Raw genomic sequence first — 14,528 nt, forward strand, 5'->3', positions numbered from 1 at the left:
GAGAGGCACCGATTATAAAGCGGAGGCCACGTTGGTAGTGTGCACTTGACTGGGGAGGGTGCCCCAACAGTGTTTTTATCGGACTGAAAGAGAGCTCCAACACATTTTAATTTTTAGCATTCATATTCCAGTTAATTAAGAGTCGAAACCAACAGCGGGCCTAATGTTCATTCAACGCAGCCGAACCCAGTGATATTCTGCCTAAGGCAAAACGTCACTTAAGCTCCTGGCAAGGTCAACTGGCAACAGGGTTAGTGATTGTTTCTCCCCCACTCCCACCCACTGCTGCATACTTTCTCTACTAGTCATAACTGAAGAAGCTCACTACAGCTCAACTAACTCCTATCAACTTAGTGAAATTCCAACTGGAAACGATGATTTCTGTTCCCCCCCCTCCCTCTACCATAAACTGACCATGGAGAGAAGCTACTTCTGTTCCGACGATCTCTTCAACAAAATAACACTGCCAACGTCTTCGCCGATATAAACTACCCAATAGTAAATTAACCCCGTTCTTCTAGGGGCATTTCCCCATCTGGCTGTCTCCCCCCCCCACCCCAAGTGACAGAGGGGGATAGCCCAAAATCTTCGCTGAAGGACTATTCAGCTCTAAATTCAAACAGAGATGGGAGAAAGGTGGCCTCTTGCTCACCTCCACGAGCTCTTTCACGCTCGACCTCATGAACTCAGATTATCCGTAAAAGTTCGATAATCCGAAATTCACAAAGATGGATGGGAAATTGAAAAAACCCACAGATGCCGCGCATCAGAGCCAAAATGACGACCCCGTCGTCATAGACCAACAACAGGAGACGTCAGAACCCCATTCGGGGGCCCCGCTAACAGGAAAACGCAAGTATAGAAAGCCAACACCTAATCCGGAGCGGGAGATGCGCTCCCAAACTGAATCAAAAGACATACCAGAAAACCAAAAGGACACCAGCGAGGAGAAGCCACAGGAGGCCCCCCCTGGATCCCTCCTTGCCAGGGAGTACAGTTCATGAGAAGTCTCTGTTCCTCAAGGCTGCCTTAGAAACATTATTTAAGGAGCAATCTAACAGGGTAACCACAGGGCTAAGGGCACAAATCGTGAACCTGTGGAACAAGCTGGACACTCTCTTGACGGAAACTTACCTCGAGAGTGAGAGAGCCAATGCTAAGCTCCAGGCATACATGGAATGTGGGGCAAACCAAATGCAACAGCGCGCGCCCACATATGCCCAAGCGCTGAGGACCACAATGACAACGGAGCAACCACCAACCCTTGCTGCTTCCAGCAAAAAGAACGTACCACTACTACCAAGACCCAACCTGGTCATACTGAAGCCAACAAACACCGAGACTCTTCACACAAGTGAAGAAGTAAATAAGACTCTAATTACTAACCTTAGCGATGAATTCAAACACACCCGAATAAAATCGATAAGGAAGACCCGCAACGTCGGCGTCATCATCGAGACAGAAACACAGGAGGAGGCGAACAAAATTATAGCAAATCCGAAAGTGCCGTCCCTGGGCCTACAAGCAGAAACTCCCAAGAAAAAAGGACCAAGCATTGTAATCTTTAATACAGGAAATGACCTATCCCCAACACAATTGCAAGGTGAGATATATCGCAAAAACCTGCAGCAAGCATTCCCGGATACGGACCCATCGAATCTGATAACACCCAGATATCAGACAAAACCCAGAAATAATAACTCAACTAACTGGGTGGTAGAATTAGCTCCCAGAGCGTGGAAAGTACTAAGGCAGCAGGCAAGAATCTACATCGATTGGGGCAGTCATCGCTTCAGAGAGCATGTGGCTGTTCCAAAGTGTTTTAGATGCTGCCGATTTGGCCACACCACACACACATGTACCCAACTGCAAACTTCTCCAACCTGTGGGCACTGCGCAGAAGTAGGCCACAATTACAATTCCTGCCCAAACAAAACCGCTCCACCAGTGTGCGCAAACTGCAAAGCCCTAAAGTTACTAGCAGCCCACTCTGTCAGAGATAGTAACTGTCCCGTGTACTTAAAAGCCAAAAGCACTCAACAACAAAGAACAGATTATGGGAACTCTTTGTAAATATAAAGATTCTAACACAGTGAAATTTGCACAGCATAATGCACAACGGGCAATTGCAGTCACTGCGCAACTAAAGAAAAAGGTAGAAGAGGAGAACCTTGACATCCTCTTCCTCCAGGAACCCTACACACACAAGAAAGAGGTGAGAGGATACCCACTCACGTACAAAATTGTACAACATAAGGGCAATACCCCCTGGGCTGCCCTGGTCGTCTGCAACCCTGACCTCACAGTTACTAAAATAACCCACTTTTGCAACGAATGGTCTGCCTGTGCCCAGATCATCTCTCCATTGGGAGAGTTTTATGCCATATCGCTATACTGCCGACCCGGCGAAGATATTCTCCCTGCAACCCAATACCTGCAAAATGTCCTCCACGAGCTCCCTAATACTAAAATAATCGTCTGTGCAGATGCAAACTGCAGGTCACCAGCCTGGCACAGTACAACTCCGGATCGACGAGGAACTGCCAATGGACAGCGCCTGGAAGAATTCCTGACCAACAGCAGCTTCACAGTATTGAATCAGCCAAATAATCTACCGACCTTCTCAAGTACTCTTTGGGAGGCAACAATAAACATAAGCCTAGCCACTCGCTCCACAGCAGGATACATATCCTCATGGAAGGTCAGAGAGGACTGGACAACCTCTGACCATAGAGTAATAACTTTCCAGATGCACCGTGCCCTCAATAGACCACCCACACCAAGAACAATCCTCAACAGATTTGCTATGGCCAAGGCAAACTGAGAACAATTTCGGGAGGCACTGACATACTCTGAAGCATTCGACAGCACAAACCTCACCCCAGACCAGCACCAGCGTGCTATAGTAAGTCTAATCACAGAGGCTTCGATTATAGCTATAAAAAGAAAGAAACCATCTGCAGGTTCAGTCCCATGGTGGTGCCCTGAGCTTCAGAGACTGCGGAGTGAAGTAAATACATGCCGTAAAAGCTTCCAGCGAGCGAGAAGATCCTGGCCGGCGGCAGAGGTAGAAGTCCTTAGACAACAATACCGTGAGGTCAGAAACAAATACACAGCCCTAATAAGAACCCGGAAAAAATGTTCATGGGAGACACTAGTCTCAACAACAGGGAATAAGGACCCCTGGGGGGTTGTATACAAAGTGGCAACTAATAAATTACCAAAAGGAGAAGTAATATCTTCAACAAAGACACCCGATGGCCACTATACCACATCCTGGCACCCATTTATAGACAATATTCTGAATACCACCTTCCAGAAACTGCCCTCAGACCACACTCCTGAGCAACTTCTGCTCTGTGAGGAAAATACTAACTACTGCCCAGCACATCGGGAGGACCCGTTCACACTTGAAGACCTCCATCTGGCAACAGCAAAAATAAGAAATAAGCGAACACCCGGCGAAGACTACCTGGAGCCAGAAATTGTAAAAAAGACCGTGGAATATATCCCAACAACTATATTAAACTTATATAACCACTGCCTATCTGCAGGATATTTTCCCCATGATTGGAGAGCAGCACGAATTAGACTAATACTGAAGAACCCGAAGAAACCACAGGAACTCCCGGAGTCATACAGACCCATAGCCCTACTGCCAGTACTAAGTAAAGTGTATGAACACCTACTACACAGCCGAATACAAGCTCACTACCAAGAAGCAGGCCTCCCCTCTCCCAAGCAATTTGGCTTTCGACGAGGATGTTCCACCGTGGATGCCCTGGAACGTATAATAAATGCAGCTACACACAGCAATAGTAAATACTTCCTTATTATCTCCATCGACTTTGCCGGGGCATTTGACTCACTTTGGTGGCCAAGTGTCCTCGGCAGACTCCGGGAGGCAAACATTCCCAGCAACTTATACCAATGCATCAAAACCTATCTTTCGGACAGAAGGATCTCAGTATCTACACCCTATAGCCAACTCACCCGGCTGGTGTTCCGGGGATGCCCACAGGGATCAGTCCTGGGACCTCTCTTCTGGAACTTGGTGTTGGACGGCTTCCTCAACCAGGATCTAAACGGAGCAGATGCTCAAGCCTTCGCAGATGACCTGGTCCTGATGCTGGAGGCGGACAATCGTGCACAACTTGAGGCTATTGCAAACAGGGCCATAGATCTCCAAGAATGGTCAAAAAATCATCACTTAAGAATATCACCTTATAAAACATCCTCAATGCTTTTAAAAGGCTCCCTTGATATCAGGAGGCCACCTCAGATAAAAATAGAAGGAAAAACCATAAAACTGACCACGGAATTAAAATACCTAGGAATCATCCTTGACAAAAATCTTTCATTCACCCCACACCTCGTATATCTACAAAAAAAGATCAAAAACTACTCAGACCTCATAGCAAGAGTCTCGCGAAAGGATTGGGGCTTAAGGAAAAGAACCCTGATCCTCTTTTACAAGGCTTTCTTCATTCCAGCCATCAGCTATGCAGCAGGGATCTGGTTTAAAAAAGCAACCACCGCAGTCAATAAAAGAAAGCTAGAAACGATACAGCGCAGCATCTTACTCACTGTCTCCAGAGCATGCTGCACGGTCAACTCACATGCACTGCAGGCCCTTGTGGGGCTTCTACCCTTGGACCTAGAGATTGTCCGCTGTGGCATGCTATATCAACTATCAAGAGGAAACAGTGTAACTTGCATTGGCTTCACCACAGATCTGACCAACAACAGCAACGCAGAAAAGAAACGACTAACCAAATATCTTCAACAAACCTGGCAGTCCCGATGGGCGGACTCAACAAAAGGTGAGATAACCCGGAAGTTCATCCCGGACATTACCCAAGTGTATCCCGAACAGCCAAACTGGTTCTCACCGGGGCTCTACACCACCTTTCTTCTAACAGGGCATGGCTCTTTTAATGCCAAGCTGTCAACTTTCGGCATCAGGGATTCCCCATTATGCCACTGCGGAGAAAATCAAACATGGTCACACCTAATGCACGATTGTACCCTCTTTGAGGACATCAGATGTCATTTCATCACAAAGATACGCTTTAATCCGAAGGAACGGGAGCACCTTTTATTACATGAGGAGGAGCACTACAAGGCCCTCTCGTGCTTTGCACATGAGCTGTTTACCCGGCTAAGGGCAATGACCCAACCTCTCCAGGCCTGATGCAGGACCTGACTACAACTCATCGGACGGGACTCTGCTCTCATGAGTGCCATTACTTTGTCGACTGTGCCAGAAAGATGAAAGTACCACGATATCGGACGGGACTTTGCTTCCATGAACATTGCAATCAAACACGAACACCCTGTCAGCTGGACCGACAGCGCATGTAATTTACCCAACGAACTATCCTAGAATGTGACAATCACCATATGCAGGAGTGACAACACTGCATCGACGCCCAGATAACAGAACAAACAGTGAAAGTGACCACATACCAACAATGACCACCCAAAATGGAAATAGAAGGACCATGACCAAACTGGATGAGACCTTGATCCCATGACCAACACCGGCATTCAAGCGATCTGTGAACAAGTCAGTAGAGACCTTGTCCCTGGATGTACCTCCTGGTGGTGCCAGTGTTGTGATGCTGTCCTGAAACTGCTGGCCTAGCCACCACTCTGCAGCCAGGCTGCACACACGCCATATTGGCCACCTGTGCTGGCTCCCTTGTCCGGCCCTTTCTATCCCACCCCGGCAGGGGAGGGTGGAGACTGTCATACTGTTTCCTCCCCTCCACGCTACCCCCATTCTTCCTTCTGGCAGGGCATGGGCATGCCCTGCTGACGCCAAATTGAGGCCTCCTACTCTATTGGCCTTATCCTTCCTCCTTTAACCCCCCCAGTCTTCATTCTCCCCCCCTCTCTATCTTTACACAAGCGAATTCCCCCCACACATAAATTCAATGAATCCAAATTAACTTACGCCCATATTTCGGTCTATCCTTATTCAAGCGACATCACCCTACGCAATCGAGAGTTATCACACATATATCTATACATATATGTGTAAAAAAAAAATTTTTTTTTTTTTTTTTTTTTTTAAGGTCCTAGCTACTGAAATCTCAGGAAATTAGGTGGCAGGACCTGCCAGAGTGAACTAAAGACTATCGGGTACCTGGTCTGCCTCCACGGGGCGTAAGTGGGGCAACGTTGGGCCTCAGAAGAGGTCTAGCGGCTAAATGGCCAGAGGAACAACGGTACAAAACACCACACTTCCATAATCCATACACTTTTAAATCTCTGGCCTTCCCAGTGAACTGGTACACCCACAATAAAAGCAACGCGGAGATGGGGGAAACCCCTGGTGCCGTTAGACACTGAATACACTTACACTTACCTGTTTACTGGGAAGGTGCTGCGGTCATGGAGGTGCATCAGTAAGAAGCTCCGCTTGATGTAAACGGCATGCAGTGACTGACGGCGACAGGGAGGATTTCTTGGATTTTCCAGCTTCCAAAACCATGGAACTTGGATTCTTCATGTTGTGTACAGATGAAAACAACTAGTATTATTCAGGAAAGCTTGTTAGTTATAGTTGTTTTTAGCTATTGTTGGTTTTTTGAATTCGTTTACGTGCAGTATGATTGTTTCAGCATTAGCAGTAGGGATCCTACTATTGCAGATTTCAATATTGCAATGCCTCAAAATTCCAAAAATTGGGATAAATTTGTTGATCAAAATAGTTGGATACATGTTATTTGTGAGTGGAAATGTGAATTTCAGCTTAGATTAAACATATACTTGCGTATAAGAGTACCTGTTTTCTTGCCAAAACGGGAAAACATTGCATTTTGGGTTTTAATAGGCCGATGACTATAAAATATACCTTAAATTACTCCCCTGGATATAAGGAACATTATAGTAACAACAAAATGACTGGCAAAGACCAAAGCTCAAGGGAAAAAAACTGAAAAATAAAAAATATCGATCGCGATCCTGACTTGAAGGACCTGCCTGCTTGTGGGATAGAGGTGCTAAACAATGAAGAAATTATAAATGAAGACTTAGAATCTTGCCACCTTAGTGTAAAAAGGGCTAGAAATGGCAAAAACCAGGTAGAAAATACAGATCAAAAGGAGAATGATAATTTAGAGCCACAGGTAACAAACACAGAGGAGGAGAGGAAATTTCAGCTTATAAATCAAATAGAGCATAAGACAAATTAAAGAAATTAAATTTTCTGTTTATACTCCGGCATGACAACCAAGTCAGTAGAGTTCACAATAAATCGTCAATACAAATATTTATCGTATTTAGTAGTCACGGGCTTGAACCCCGGTCCACTCAAGGAATGCATGCTATGCACTCTTGCTCCTGACCACTGGGCTACATCAGGCCTATGAAACTGTTCCTAGAAGAGTTTCTTTATAAACAGACAAATAGGATTACATCTGCAACAAGATTGCAGATAGTGAACTGCTGGTCTGTTTTGGAACCTAGTGGTTTAACTTAATACAGAAAACAAAGTATCGAAAGCAAAAGTAGAAACTGACTGAAGAGAAGAATAATTATAAAGAAATAAATACTTTGACTTGTGCCCAAGTAGCAAGGGCCACCAAAGCAAATTCATCACAGGCTAAACAAACCAACAATAAGAATAAGGAAATACCAAAGGCAAAAGAAACAAACATAATAATTATAAAGGCTAATCCTGACTCTACATACAAATCCAGCGAGGCAGTCAGGGATACTGTCATGACAAAATTAAAACATCATTTGAAAGAAATAAAAGTGAACAACATGAGAAAAATAAAAGATAGTGGAGTTTTAATTGAAGTAACAAATAAAGAGTATGTTAAAAACATTGAAACCAACCCAGAGGTAGTAAAATTGGGACTGCAAACAGAAAAGCCAAGGGGCAGGAACCCCAACATCATTATATTTGGCATCCCTGAGACAACTCTGGAAAGAGATCTTGTGTTGGATTTCTACAACAAAAACTTTATCAATATAATGGAACTGGATGAGTTTGCCAAAAAATTTCTCCTAAAAAGATGGACAAAAACAAAAATGGACAATTCAATATCATTGTGGAAGTGTCATCCAGAATTTGGAAAAACCTATAAGGACAGCAAAGAGTCTATGCTGGCTGGACCAGCCATAAATTCAAGGAATTCTTTCCTGTACAAAAGTGCTTTAACTGTTATAAATATGGTCATACTGCCAGAGATTGCAGTCTCCTGTCTGTGGCCACTGTGCAGTCACTGGCCACAATTACAAGAACTGCCAAAATAAAAATCAGCAGCCAAAATGTGCTACCTGTAAAGCAGTATGGCTGACTGATTATGCACATAGCATCAGGGATAATAAATGCTCTTGTTATTTAAAAAAAAAAAAAAAAAAAAAGGTAAAACTTATACAATCTAGGACCAACTATGGGCCGGATTGAAAACGTAAATGTAACTAGGACTCTAAATCTCATCCAATTGAATGCTCAAAGAGCAAGATCTGTTGTAGATCAGATCAAACTGGAAGAAAATATTGATATCTTGGTATTCCAGGAGCCCTACACACATATGGGTAGGGTTCAAGGATACCCAATGGGCTATAAAATAATAGAATACACCTCAGGTGTCCCTTCTACAGTAATAGTAGTTAAAAATACTGACCTTACAGTCACAAAGGTGGATCACCTCTGCTGTCAAGTGGCAGTGCGTGCCCATATCACCAGTGCTGTCGGACAGTTTTACATTATTTCACTATTTTCTATACCAGGTGAAGATATAAATCCAGCTGTTGAATACCTACAAGCAGTCAAAGACTTGCTACCTACTGCAAATATCATTGTGTGTGCTGATGTCAACTTCTGGTCAGCCTTATGGCATAACCGTACAGAAGACAGAGCAGGCACACACAACGGCCAGATACTTTCAGACTATATAGCCACCTCACCATTTCAAGTGCTAAATCAACCAAATAACCTCCCAACTTTTAGCAGTACCATGTGGGAGAGTGACAATGATGTTACTCTTGCCACCAATTCAATAGCTTATAAAATTACAGACTAGTTTGTCTGGCTGGTCTGAACCATATCGGCTCATAAAGCCATTACCTTCAAGCTAAACAGGCAATTGTAAACATCCCAACGCTCCTTATTGGATATCAAAAGGTATAACCTCAAAAAGGCAAACTGGCAGTTTTTTTGCAGAACATACAGCAGATCAGCTGCAAAAACAGGAAAATGAGTGGTCTAGATCAGGCAACTGTAGCCCAGATGAGCAAGCACTGATTATGACAAACATTTTAACAAAAACAGCAGACCTGTCTATCCCACGGAAAAAACCAAGGAAGCAGGCAGTCCCCTGGTGGTGCCCTGAACTTGACTGTACCAGGAGAAGGTGCACCGGGCAAGCAGAAATTTTCAAAGAGCCAGAACATCTTGGCCACAAAATGAGGTGGATACACAGAGATTCTTATAGAACTCTCAGTAATCAGTATACAGCCCTCATAAGGGACAAGAAAAAGGAATGCTGGGGGCACTTGATGGGAACCACTGGAAACAATAAGCCTTGGAGTTGTCTACAGAATAGGGACCAACAAGCTGCCAAGAGGAGATGTCTTAGAAACTACTGTCAAACCAGATGGAACTCCAACCCTGTGTTGGATGGACTCTGTAAATAACATCCTAGACAGTATTATACAAAACTAGGGATCATTCCACCACCCAGCTTGACATTATAAAAGAAAACACTGATATGACAATGCCAATATTGAACCTCCGTTTACTATACAAGACTTAGAAATAGCACTATCTAAAACCAAAAACAATAAATGCCTAGGGTTTGACCTCTTAGAGGTTGAGATTATCAAAAAATTAGTGGAAATAGCACCAGACAAATTAATAGTACTATATAATAACTGTATGAAAGAAGGTATATTCCCAAAAATATGCAAAAAAGGTGTATTAAGATTAATTCTCAAAAATCCCTACTGATCCCAAATCATATAGACCAATAGCCCTACTCCCTGTACTAGGGAAAATATACGAAAGACTAATATATACCAGATTACCCAATGCTACACAGAAGCAGGTTTACATTCCAACAATCAGTATGGTTTTAAGCAGGGCAACTCTATGGAGAATGCCATGCACCACCTACTGACTGCAGTTAAAAACTCAGAGGAAAAATATATGCTGGCAATCTCTATTGACTTTGCTGGGGCATTTGACTCACTCTGGTGGCCTAGTGTCCTTAGGAGACTCTGGCAGGCAAATGCCCCACAAAACCTATATAAGGTAATAAACTACCTTACAGACAGAAGTGTCTCAGTGTGTACAAGGTTCCAGGAATTGACACACCCTGTGAATAAAGGCTGCCCACAGGGTTCAATCCTTGGCCCTTTCTTCTGGAACATTGTTCTGGATGAATTTTTGTCCTTGGATCTGGGCCCTATGGAAAGCCTGGCCTTTCCATAGGGCCCAGATTAATCTTAATGATTTTCCTTGTAAAAGGTGTGGTTGTAGAACAAAGATAAAATGCTACCCTCTTGCAGTTGCAGGAGTGGGCACAAATGCACATTCTCAAATTGCCTGAAAAAAACAAACAAATACTTCTAAAAGGCAATTTAGACATAAGAAGACATCCACAAATTAAAATTAACACAGCTACTATAAAAATAGTTACAGAACTAAAATATCTTGGAGTGGTTTTTGATTCTAAATTAACTTTTTATCCCTATTTGACCTATTTGGCAAAGAAAGTGAGAAATTATGCAGGTATGATTGCCAGGATCAGTCAATCAGACTGGAAGCTCAAAAGAAAGACCCTGGCAGTCATATACCTTGCAATGTTCCTACCTTTTATCACCTATGGAGCCGGTGCGTGGTTCACCTGCTCGGCCGACGCCTCCATAGCCAGGTGCGCATGAGCAGCAGTGGGTAGCACACATCTTGATTAGACTGGGGTTCGAGCCCATGACCACCGCATATCCCCGGAGCAATATGGCCTTAGTTGCTAATGCTTCTAAAAACCAAATAGCAAACAACCTACTCAGCCATAGTAAGAAACAGGAATAAATTAGAATCGATACAAGGCACAATACCATTACCAGAGCATGTCTCACAGTGAGCACACCTGTGCTGCATTTGCTGGCTAGAGCTCTCCCACTTTACCTGGAAGTAGCCAAAAGTGGCTTGTATTATAGACTTAAAAAGGCATACCCACAGATTTTCTGGGGATAGCTCTTGACACAGCCAACACCATCAAGGCTGAAAGAAAAAGAATAGCCACATAGCTCCATGAGCTATGGCAAACAAAATGGGAGCAGGAAACCAGAGGTCTAGTTACCAAAAGATTTTTTCCATGGGTGGCAGTAATCTATTTTATATACCACTTAGGCAGCCCAAAGCTGCCTAAGTGGTATGCTCCTTGACTTCTTGCAACATTCATATTGACAGGTCACGGCTCCCTAAAGGCAAAAGTAACCTCCTTAGGGCTGACTGATCACCCAAATTGCACCTGTGGCGAGAGTGTTGTTGTTTTTTTTTTTAGGAGCATTAGCAACTAAGGCCATATTGCTCCGGGATATGCGGTGGTCATTCCCTGACATGGCGAGAGTGAAGACTGGGCACATGTTCTATATGAATGTATAATTTATGACATCCCCAGAACACAGCTAATAGCACAGATTGGCCCCCTTCCAAGGGGAGAAGAACATCTATTCATTATAGAAGAGGAAAATTATAAAGCCTTTACAACTTTCACACAGAAAGTATTCAAAATGTGCAGAAAGTATTCTGAATTGCCATTCAAAGAATGGCAATTCAATCCCCCCCCCCCAGCAATTAAATAACAATCAGTAGTTAAAAATCACCCACGTTTCCCACAATGCCCAGATGATGAACTAATAACTGTCAGGACAGCAGTATTCTGTGCCCCGACATGATAAAACTGGATTGACCTCAGTACCCCCAAGACTACCCTACCATGAGTAGGAACCTGTGGTCCCACACCAAATAAGTAACCATGTTGGGGAGGGAGAGGTACAGGCAGCCAGGGAAGCAGATTAGCTGAAAAATATCAGTAAGCTGGTCGCAAGGGCTATATTACTCAATACATTCTACGTTGATATTAATATTTGTAAAAGAATAAGAGAAGTTTACCTCAATGTGATACGTAGAACACTTCCATATGATACTCTTCAGAAATTAAAATTGAAACTCTTACATTAAAGTAAGAAATAATTAAAAATCAAATGAACACAATTAAAAATTAAGTAAAAAATTAATTTAACAAAAGAAAATGCAAAACGATTTTCCTTCCTGATGCTGACAATGCTTTACGACCGTATGTCGTGATCACAGGAATGAAAATTACCGAATCGGGTTAAACCTGAAACTTAAATAGTGATTATTTGTCTTTGCGCATGCACGTAAAGGTCCACACATTGAAGATCAAATATGGCGACCGAACATTAACAGAATTCTCGTGTAATTTAATTTCGACAGTTTCTGCAATTAGTCTTGTATAATTATGTTGGACACTAAATATTTTGGCATACTTAAATAAAAAAGTATGTTGTTCAGTAACGGCATGAAAGGCTAATTCTGATGTTGCTGAATGAGAAGCATGAACTGAAGCCACGTGTTGATTAACACGAAAATTCAAAGGAAACTGCGTAGAACCCTGATAAGAAGAGTCGCATTCACCACAAGAAATGTTGTATACTAGGTCATTTATTTGTGTTGCGAACGAGGAGAGGACTGAGCAATTGTTCAGTATAGTGTGTAATTTCTGTATTGGCCTGGCTGCAATTTTAAATTCGGAATCTGTTAAGTTGTTTGTGCCACTGTTCAACATATGGGACAGAAATAAAGTATTTTTTGATATTACTATTGTTGATTGGTGTATTTTTTGGTATTTTATCCTTAGCTTGTACCCTAATTCTGTCTATTGTAGCAAATGGGTAAACCCTGTTTAAGAATCTGCTGGTTAATCTTTGTATTTCTGAGCCCAAAGCAGATTCCATCGTTGAATATTTATAAGCATTGAGAAATTGATTAAAGATAATCGATCTTTTGTAGGTGAATGGGTGATAGTTGTTATAATGCAGAAGCATACCAATGTTTGTAGGTTTACGATAGATGTTAAATTGGATTTTATTCATGTCCCGAGTAAGCGTGAAATTTAAAAAAAATTTAATGACTTAGTATCTGTATTCTCCCTCTGCAATGTAAATTTGAGTCTAGAATGAATGTAAAATGTCTTGGATAGTGTTACTATCGGTAATGACTAGAACATCGCCTAAATATCTCCCATATTATGTAATACAGGGTAGAAAAGGTGTCAAATGTATACATTCAATCATTGAGAGATAGATCTCCGATATTAAGCCTCAGGCTTAATTCCATTGGCAAACCAAAATTTGTTTGTATACTTTGTCTCGAAAGGTGATATAGTTAGCTTCAACTAAGAGTTTAATAAGTGAAAAATTTCCTTAATAGGAAGCTTCATATAATTAAGCGGTATTGAGTTATTATTTAACATATCCCAAAGAATATCTAATGTGTATTCAACATTTACATTCGTATATAACGAGGTAACACCTAGTGAGAATAAATTATCATTACCACCAAGTCTACAGTCCTTAAGGTTATTAAATAGTGTATCGTAATTCTTAATCCTGAATTGTATCGCCTGTCTAAAGGGTTTTATAATGCTATATACATGTGTGGCCAAGGATGACAATGTAGAGTTTCTGTAGGAAACAATAGGCCAAATAGGAAAGCTGGTCTTATGTAATTTTACCTGACCAAAAAGTGCAGAAATATTGTATGTTCTGGCCTTCAATTTCTTTAACTGAGCCATGGTAATGTAATGGTTTTTTCAATACATGGTTAACATTTTATTATATTTATTGAAAATAGTGCTGGATAAGTGGAGGTATCTGATACAACTGACTTAACTTATTAATATAATCAGGTTTACTGAGTATTGCCACTGTATCTCCTTTGTCCTCTGAATAATAATGTCTCTATTTACCTGAAGTTCACGTAAAGCTGAACTGTCGTGTATTCAGTTTAGGAAGTCGCGATCCTTTTATGTTATTCACCACCTGGTTAACTTGTTGAATAAAATAAATAAATCTTTTTGTGGAACATTATGAAGTCCAAATTCAGTATCAATTACGCACTGTTTTTTAGGTAGTTTTCGAGGTGGTAAATTGTAATTTAATCCTGTGGATAAAAGTGAAATCTAGTCTTGCGATAGCATATACGAGGAAAGATTTGTAACCTGTTGGTTTGTTGAATGTTGAGGGGGGGGGTGTTCGAACTAACTGGAGTATTCTGTGGTAGACCATTGTGCGTCGGAGGTGGGAGGGTCGTCACACAACTCATGCATTTGGTTGCAAGCTCGCGGCAATGTGTTAGAACTCATATCAACCTGTCTTGACCCTCCCGATAATGTATTCAATTTGTTAACGTGTCTGTCTTTTTATTTCTGAGGCCTGTGCTTCACGTCGCAAATCTATGCAGGTCTTCAATACAGACC

At 42.2% G+C, this 14,528-nt stretch overlaps 1 protein-coding gene across 1 annotated transcript in view; it reads left to right on the forward strand.

The window, feature by feature from the left end:
- The window catches only part of LOC150084505 (transcription factor 12-like), a 288,229-nt gene that overhangs the window by 87,371 nt on the left and 186,330 nt on the right, over positions 1-14,528 (forward strand). The window lies entirely within an intron of this gene.

This window comes from Mastigoproctus giganteus, chromosome 6 (assembly GCF_048544385.1).
Source record: "Mastigoproctus giganteus isolate SK-2022 chromosome 6, ASM4854438v1, whole genome shotgun sequence".
Lineage (NCBI taxonomy): Eukaryota > Metazoa > Arthropoda > Arachnida > Uropygi > Thelyphonidae > Mastigoproctus > Mastigoproctus giganteus.